Here is an 8,907-nt window from a genome sequence, read left to right as displayed (position 1 = left end):
CCCTTCTGTGGATGGAGATGAGTGAGGCAGGGTCAGAGGTCAACAAAGCTTCCTCCTCAGTGTGTAGTAAACAGGGAGGAGACGATGAGGTCTGATGGATCCATTTCAGCCTGTGCATAGAACTGAAAACTAATAATACTGCTGTTAACATATGAAAGAAGTTTAATCATGCACAGCCCTGGGGATGACAGTGTCAACAACTACTGGACGCATTGCAATTACATTTGGTAAAGACATTCATGGTCACCAGAGGATGAATCCTGGTGTCAGCGTTTAGCTGAAAGCAGGTAGGTACAGCCTTGTGGAGCTGATGGCATGGCTGCAGTCCAATACACCAGCTAGTGATGTGCCAAAAGACAGTCGAGCATGTGCTACATGTGATAACATTGTTTCCACATTTGATCAACGGAGAGGACGAGGACAATGGCCCATAAAGACTACACCAGTGTGCAAGATCACAGGGACCTGTTGTTGTCTCTAGACTTTTATGCTGAGTGAGTGAAGGTTTCGTCACTGATTCTCCAGTTCAGTTACATCCAGGAAGTGACCACATATAAAAAATGGTTACAGTTCGATTTGGAGAGAAAGGCTCTGCTGTTTGAGGGAGTTCTCGAAGAATCTGAGCAGCAACAAGTGTTCTGCTGAGAGAGATAACCCCCCCTGAATAAACACACATACTGTACATGAACATTGTACATCTATTAGGGCTGGGTATCGTTCAAAAATGTTGATAATGTTAATATTGGTACTGATACTTATACCTTTCAATACCAATTTTATCAAATCCATTTTAACAAAAAGAAAATTTCAAATTTTAGTTCAATTTTTAAACTTTGTTTCTTTAAACACTGAAACATGGTCCTGTAAATAAACAGCCAATCACCAGCATTATTACATCTTGGTCCAAGCATGCTGCATGCTGATTGGTTCAATGATACCCTGCTGGGCACTTAAACAACACTACCTGGGAGGGACTGCACAGTGTATTTACATGAGGCTGTCAATTCACACATACAAGTAAATAATACATATCACACTTTTGATTTCATGGTTTAATGCTCTTTTTATTTTGAAATACTTATCTTTACTTCCATGCCACCTGACTACCTGTCTTTGTTCTTCAACTAAACAAGGAAAAATAAAATAAAATTTAAAAAAAAGGAATTTGCAAACACCAGAACTGATCTGTTTCTTTCAATTGTTTGTTCTTGTTTTGTTTTTTTAATTCTGAAAAAACAGCTCTGTTTTTACAATTTCTGATTTTTGGTTTAAAACAAAGAAACAATCTGCCTGAATGCACACGGACCACTACAGCCCTCTGAACTTTGTTGATATGATCCTGTTGTGGACCAACAGACAACAATCTATGAATATTAAAATATTAACTTTGGAAGCTGTGTTTATAAAGTGACACCAGAAACATGACTAAGATTCTTGAAAAGTTCACCACATGACTTCAGTCTTCATTTTGGATCCAGCCTGAGCAGCTCCTGGACCCTGTCCTCAGACCTGTGACTGTGTCACCTCCTAATGGTCCATGCACCTCATTGAGGTGACCTGAAAACGCCTCAGTTTTACTAATACATTCAGCCCCAGTGCCGACCTGAGCTGGGTGTATTTGCTTAATCCTGTTAATCTAGTTGATAGTGCTGTGGGGGAGGGGCCCCGAGGTGCTGTGGGAGACCCTGATTGGGTGTGATGTCATCTGTTTCTGCTGCTTAACTGGGCTTTGCCTTTAAGTGCTTTCCAGTGTGTTTGGAGATCAAAAGCCACACTCGCCAGAGCAGCTTTAATCACCTCCTCTGCTAGGGGCAGGTGTGTGTGTGTCAGTGTCAGCATGTGTGTGTGTGTGTGTGTGTGTGTGGTATTGGTTGTGAGGTGCGGATATGCAAAGGGTTGCTGGCATTTCCAAAGATAGCCAGGCTGACATTTCTATTGACTTTGATGTTGATAATCCCTCACAAGTTCCCCAAAGCTAACTGATATTTTATGTGCGCATGTGTGTGTGTGTTTGTGTGTGTGTGTGTGTGTGTGTGTGTGTGTGTATGTGTGTGTGTGTGTTTACTAGCAGGTTGTTGGGTCAGAATCAACATTATCAGTGTTTACCTATGAAAATGTTCCAGATTGGAAAGTAAACAGTCTTTTTATGAGACTTAAAATCCAGGGAAACATCAAGGCTGATTTTTCATTCACCTTCTTTGATCCTTGTGATTTACCCACAGACGCATCACAGTTAAAGGCCATGACATCACTGTTTAAAGGGCACTTTAATGCTGCGTTCATCTATGGTCACACATGGAAAATCAGAAGTGGAAAACACCTTGTTAGGATCTGTGTGATTAAGCAGGAAAAAAAATTAACATATGTTTACTTTACAGTTTTGTGTGGGCAGAGGTCTGACATTTGACAACCCTGACATCTTTGTGAGGAAATGTGTAATTTTATTTAGATTTTCCTTATAATCAACCAGGCCTGAATAACATCAGATGACTTTCTGAGCCAATAGTCACCTCATCTTTGAGCCATTCCTCTCCTGTTTGTCCTCTTTGTTACCACATCTCCCATTTTCACATCTCTTCCAGAAGATTGTCATGCTTTGCAAAAGTTGAAGCTTAACTGCACAGTAGGTAACTTCTACGGCTAGGGGTCTTTAGATCAAAACAATAACAAAAGACGTTGTGAAGTAATGTGGGATCATGGGAGTTGTTGTCCTGGTTTGGATTTCTTCAGTGTCAGTGGTTCAGGAGTTTTTTACCTGGATCTGAATTCTCCACAGAGGTCTCCTCCTCTCCACATCAAACAGAGCAGCTGATTAGAACCAGTTAAAACACTGAATAAAACAGTTTCACCTTAAAATCACTGATTCACTGATGCAGTTCAACAAACACAGGACGTCTCTGAGCAGTTGTGAGCTGAGCTGTCTCACATTTCCTCAGCTTGTTTCTCTGATAACTTCAGATCCAGACGTCCGGCGACTTAAATCCTTCATCTGCTTCAAATACAGAGCTGAAAACCAACAAGGTGGAAAAATCTTAAAAATTTATCTTAAAACTGGATCAAACTGGATCAGATAAACACAACACTGACACATGAGCATAGAGGATATGATGTCATTGACAGGTGACCAATGAAACAGTGTTACCATGATTCAAATCACAATTTCTCTGGTTTGAGAATCGATGGAAACATTTGTGATAATGTAAGAACACAACTCAACAACATATAGAACACACAGTAGATGTAGTTGTTTTTAGACATTTTAATGTGGAAAAGTTACAGATTATAACTTTAATAACTTCTCATTATGTTACTGATTTCACTTTGCAAAACTATTAACTTAGCTTGAATTAAATGCATCCCTCAGTGTGCAGCAGCTCTGGTCCGGACAGACTGAAAGGAAGCAAGCTGCCACTCGGAGCGAGGAGTTAACACTGAAGTACTCAGCAGCTGATACCAGCTCGCAGCCTCACTGTGAGAGCAGCGGCGGAACAGAAAGGTGTTATTGATTGACAGCTGTGAGCTCCCACCCCTGATGTTGGTCTCCACTGATTGGTTAGAAGAGCAAGGCTCCACATTAAGATGTTTTCTTTTCAAGCATGAAGTTCAGTTGTAAATGTGTGTTACTTACACGTTCCCCCCAGTTCTGATCCCTCACTTCCCGCCGCTCTGATCATCTGCCCCGCCCTGACTAGTTTCACCTGAGCATCAGTGTCTTCTCTGCCTTTGTGCCAGTTTGTCTTTGTCCTCTGTGTCAAACATAGGACAAAGGAGGAAGCTACTTCTCTCCAATTTTGCCAAAGAGCAGCTCGGCTCTCCACAGCACCACAGGGAAAATGTTGTGTAACCTGAGGAAGTAAATCGACGACGAGGAAAATCCACCTTCTGGAGCAGCTCTGATCAGCAGCTACTGAAGAGCTGCCTTCAGGTTCAACTCAGGGGTTCACTGACTGTTTCCACTTGTACTGTGAATGTTTAAGGACTGTGTTAAATAAATACATTAAAAACATTACAATTGTTTTTGTGATATCAGGTTAAGGACACTGTGTTACTCTAGACTTGGGTATTAGATGAAGTTGACGTTTAATTGCTTTCCCTCTAAAACTTCCTTCTTTCCTTCACTTGTAAGTCACTTTGGATAAAAGCTTTGGCCAAATGAGCAAATGTAAATGTAAAAAAGAGAGAAGATGAGAAGACTGACGTCAATGTAGGTGTCATTTACACTGAAGACATGTTCCCACTTTGAAAAGGTTGATTTTGTCCCCATCACTTTTAATGCAATAAGAAAACAGACAATACAGAGTTAATGTAGAAGAAACAAATGGGCACTGTCCAAAACAAGTAGGGGAGAGCAGGGACGAATGAAACACTTGTCAGATAAACGTCATTATGAAAGATAATGTCACATGTGTGTTTAAATTGGAACAGTTTTGACAAACAGCAGCTGGATGCAGTGACTTAACACAACCTCCTGGAGTCTTGTCATCATACAAATGACCAGGTTTGGTATCATTCCTCCAAAACCTGCACTGAACAACTGTATCTATAAATGGAGGAGCTGCACAGATGTACTGAGTGGATGGATACACTGTTGGTCTTCAAGAAATAGTTCCAGCACCTCAAATCTCCTAAAACCACAAACTGTTTTTACATTCCTGTTTGTGAACCAATAAAACAAGCTTTAGAGAAACAAATATTTTCATAATTAAGATTCAAATTCAATAAGATTCACCTCAGAAAGTGAGTGTAAGTGTCTTTACATTAGTGCGACAGAGAGCAGATGAGCCTGAAGACTTCCTTCAGCTGATGTTTACCTGACGTCCTCCCTCCACACAGAGCTGTGTTTGTCTCTGTCAGAGGTTAATGGAAGTGTCTCAGTGGCCCTGCAGGAGAGTGAGGGGCCCCACACTTCAGGGGTCAGTGTCTGTATCTAACGACAGTCTGTTATGAAAATACACCAGCCTCCATTATCCCCGGATCACTGAGGATCCAGCTGACAGGAAGACTGCATCACTGACTCTGTAAACCAGAGACGTGCAGAGGGTCGAGGTGAACCAACACCAAGGCCCTCTGACCTTTTTAGCTGAAGTACACCAATGGGTAAACACATTTTATTTCATGTAATAGAGAGAAACTCTAACTCTAACTCTAACTCTGTTTGAAATACTCACATCGTCCTGAGAAAACACAGTCATTTAAAAAGATGTTGTAAAAAGCAGCAAAGCCGCAAACAAAGATACAGCCCGTCTACACACAGACAGGACACAAAGACAACATAAACAATAACACAACACAGTCTTCTGTTTAACATAAACAGTAGACATAAATTCCTGAACCGAGGTGACTGATAATTCCCACACAGACTGAGACTACAGTCAGACACCCTCTCACATTTAAAGACAATGAGTCTTAAGTCACAGAGATTTTAGTCTCACACTAAAAGATTCAGTAAAGACTGGAGATCTGCAGGGTCACTGTTTACAAGACAAGATTCCTTTGAGATTATTTCCCATCATGCTCCTGGTAGAAATTAACAGGAAGAAAAACAGATTTTTTTCAGACTTTTTTGCACTTAAAATTCAACATTATTATTATTATTATTATTATTATTATTATTTTATAACGTTAATAAGTCAACACTGTCATTGTCATGATTTGCCCCTAATATGAATGTGTTTGGACTTTGTATTTATGATTTTCTGTTTTATTTTTCCTGTTGTTTTTTTTCATCGAGGATAAGCGGCAAAAAAATGGATAGATAGATGTTTTATTTTGAAATTATTTTTGGCTCGCTTATGTAATCAATGCCAGCCTAAAGACTAAATTATAGTCTATATAGTCTATATTACTAAAATTAAACATGTTTGATTTTATCGGAACATCAAGACTTAAAAAGACTTTATTTTAGATTTTAAGATTTTACTCTGCCATTGGAAATTTGTCTGTGACAGTGAAATCTCTTGAAAAGAGATTTGGTTTGAGGCCGACATGAGTCGCTATTTATTTAGTTTGTTTCTACTTTTTATGGAAATATGACTCATTTCAATGTTTCAGATTCACATCTTTTGTCATGTTTTATTTCAAATCATTATTATCAATAATAGTATTGTTTCTGTCACTTTATTCTCAGCTGATAATTTTCAACATTTTCATTTTTTTTAATCCTAAACCCTACAGTTTTTTTAGTTAAGTTTTCTCCTACAACTTTTACACAAGTCAGCTTCATCAAACTCTCTTAGCTGCACAAACTTGTCATAAACCTCTCATCTCAGCCTGATGACTGACTCCTGGTGATGAGGACATGTGTGCTGATCATTAGAATAGTCAACACCTCTAATCTTACACAGGCTTCTTGTTCCACTCAAGGTCTCAAGAGTGAAAAGAAGAATGTCTCTTCTGTCAGAGACAGCAGACAACAGCAACACAGCAGCTGTAGCAAAGTCTGTATTGAGACAATGGACAATTAGAAAACATTAAGTCTTAATAATGTTGCTGACAGTGTGAGACTACTGTTTCACTAAAGCAAAGTCATAAAGATTAGAAAATATGAGCCTACACAGTTATTACAGATTATTACTGATCAACAACTATGTTACAAAGACAAATCAAACAGAAGAGAGAAAAAACAGGTTTCAAAGAAAAGAAAAACAGAAAAGTGTGTTTTGATAAGAGACTTAAAGGAGGTCACACTCTCTCAATTTCCTCAGCAGATGGTCCCAGAGCCTCGGGGCCCTGGCAACAAACGTCCCCTTTAGACTGAGGACTTTTACCTGAGGATCTCAGTACTAAGAGGTTAGAGATAGACTAGGGAGAGAGGCCACAGAGAGCCTTAAAATTAATTAATAAAATCTTAAAATCTATTCTTAAACATACCTGGAGCCAGCGTGAAGAGACTGAAACAGGAGAGAAGTGATCTGGTCTCTTGGTTCTGGTTAAAATCCTGGCAGCTGAGTTCTGAGTCTGGAGACCATCGACAGGTTAAAAAGACTGTTGCAGTGATCCAGGTGTGACGACACAAAGGTCTGTAAAATAGTCTGTGTCTTTTAAAAGTTAAAAAAGTATTTTACAAATATTTCTAAGACCGTAAAAACATGATTGTATAACCTCAAAAGATTACTGTCAAACCTGACAGTGAGATGTCAGACAGCAAAATATCTGATATTTTAGTGTAGTCATGTAGTCATGTAGTCATGTAGTCTAGTCGACTGTGTCTTCAAGCGTCCCCACTGGTCATCATTCTTTCAAAATGATTTGGCGTGAACAAGCAGGGTGGCCATCTTTGCATCTTTGTTGTTATATTAACCAACTAGCGACAAAGCTAGCAACTTCTTGGACAGACCTTAGTTACTTTCCGTAGAAGAGAGTCTCCAGGAATGGCCCCATGAGCAGGAGGTCAGGCTTTCCCTCTGCAGACACACCTCTGCAGCTGACCTTCTCTCTGAGGGATCATTTCATACGTCAATATATCTGAATTCACAGCACAGTCTTTGTCTTTAACTGATGTACTTGCTGATTTTATCTTTATCATAAATGGCTTGGACGTGACTGCTGTTCAACATGTATCTTAATGGGCCATGATTCAGTCACTGTTTCAAACTTGTTCCGTTGTCGAGACAACAGAAACAGAAAAACATGTATACGAGAACAGCTTTATTTTGAATTCAGGTGCATTTAAATACTGTGTTTGTGAGCACAGAGAAGCAAACTGAGAAAGAGCTGAAACATCTGGACTGAGACCAGCTGATACCACAGGGACTTTGTACGCCATCATCCCTCAGCCACCTCATCCCAGAGAGTCTGCTACATTTCATATATGTAGCACTGCATTTATTGAACATAATTACACTGCCACCACAATGTAGTCTGGAAAAGAAATTCATAATAAAGAACAGAAGAACAGAAATTCTACTGCACGACTTCCTGTTTTCCAGGTTTTCCATGACACCTGGGAAGCCTAAAGACTGCATTTCTTGGTGTGTTACTTCCACCTGTCAATCAGTGGAGTTGTGTGAAACCTTTGGCGGGGAGTCGTGCAGTTGTAGGAACGGCTGCCTGTTGTTATTTACCTGTAAACGTGGTAATAATAATGTTTCTCACCAAAACACTTCCTGTGTATCCTTCAGGTCTAACAGACGTTGTGAAAGTACTATTTCCTTCTTCATGACATACATAACAGTCAATAAAATGTATCTTTGTTATTATCATTATTAATTATGACCTGATTCCCATTTCTCTTAAGCATCATATTAATTGTTTCTGCTTGAACATCATTAACTAAATAGTATCGTACAATTTTCCCTCCATACAAATCTAGACTGAACTTCAGCTAAATGTTGATTCACAGTTGAATTAGCTCAGATTATTTACCGCTGCTGGGTCTGATCAGTTTATCTCAGTTTAGCCTCTTTACTAGTAACAGTAAGTGATGTCTTTAACCACGTTAACCACACCCACTGTGAGCCACTGCTACAACAGGTAAACATGTCATATTATGGTCTGTTTCACCTGAACAACGCAGCATTAGGTTTAAAGCTGGTTTTTGACTAACACACAGTTGACTCCTATTCATTGTATTGACCCCAGTTTCACATTTATAATCATAACCTCTCAGCAATGAACCAACACATCTGAAACCTTTGTTCCATTTGAATCACAAACCTTAAACCTTTAGCTACAAGCTAAACAAGCTAGCAAGCACCGGAACCAAACATGCCTACCCATCATGCAACAGTTTAAAACAAGTTCATCTGTAAACCTGATAAAATCTCAGTTAGCAGGCAACGATGACTTACAGACCTTTAAAGGACAATGTAACTCACATTCTTCAGAGTTTAAATCAAACAGCTTGTCATGTGACTTCGTGGTGTGTTCACAGCATTGCTAAACAAAACCAATCACAGCCTATTCAAA

General features: G+C 39.4%; 1 long non-coding RNA gene across 1 annotated transcript; it reads right to left on the bottom strand.

Annotated features, from left to right (window-relative positions):
• Window positions 1-5,925: 5,925 nt before the first annotated feature.
• Window positions 5,926-8,327, bottom strand: LOC139613751 (uncharacterized). The gene is made up of 3 exons (XR_011686819.1): window positions 7,337-8,327; window positions 6,871-6,957; window positions 5,926-6,439 (listed from the first exon to the last, which is right to left on the bottom strand). It is a non-coding gene; the product is annotated as an uncharacterized lncRNA (long non-coding RNA).
• Window positions 8,328-8,907: the final 580 nt, after the last annotated feature.

The sequence above is a fragment of the Trachinotus anak genome, unplaced genomic scaffold (assembly GCF_046630095.1).
Source record: "Trachinotus anak isolate AG129_WGS33_773 ecotype Australia unplaced genomic scaffold, CSIRO_AGI_Tana_v1 ptg000032l, whole genome shotgun sequence".
NCBI lineage: Eukaryota > Metazoa > Chordata > Actinopteri > Carangiformes > Carangidae > Trachinotus > Trachinotus anak.
Note: the sequence above shows the minus strand (reverse complement) of the source record. Positions and strands in the feature narration are given on the sequence as shown.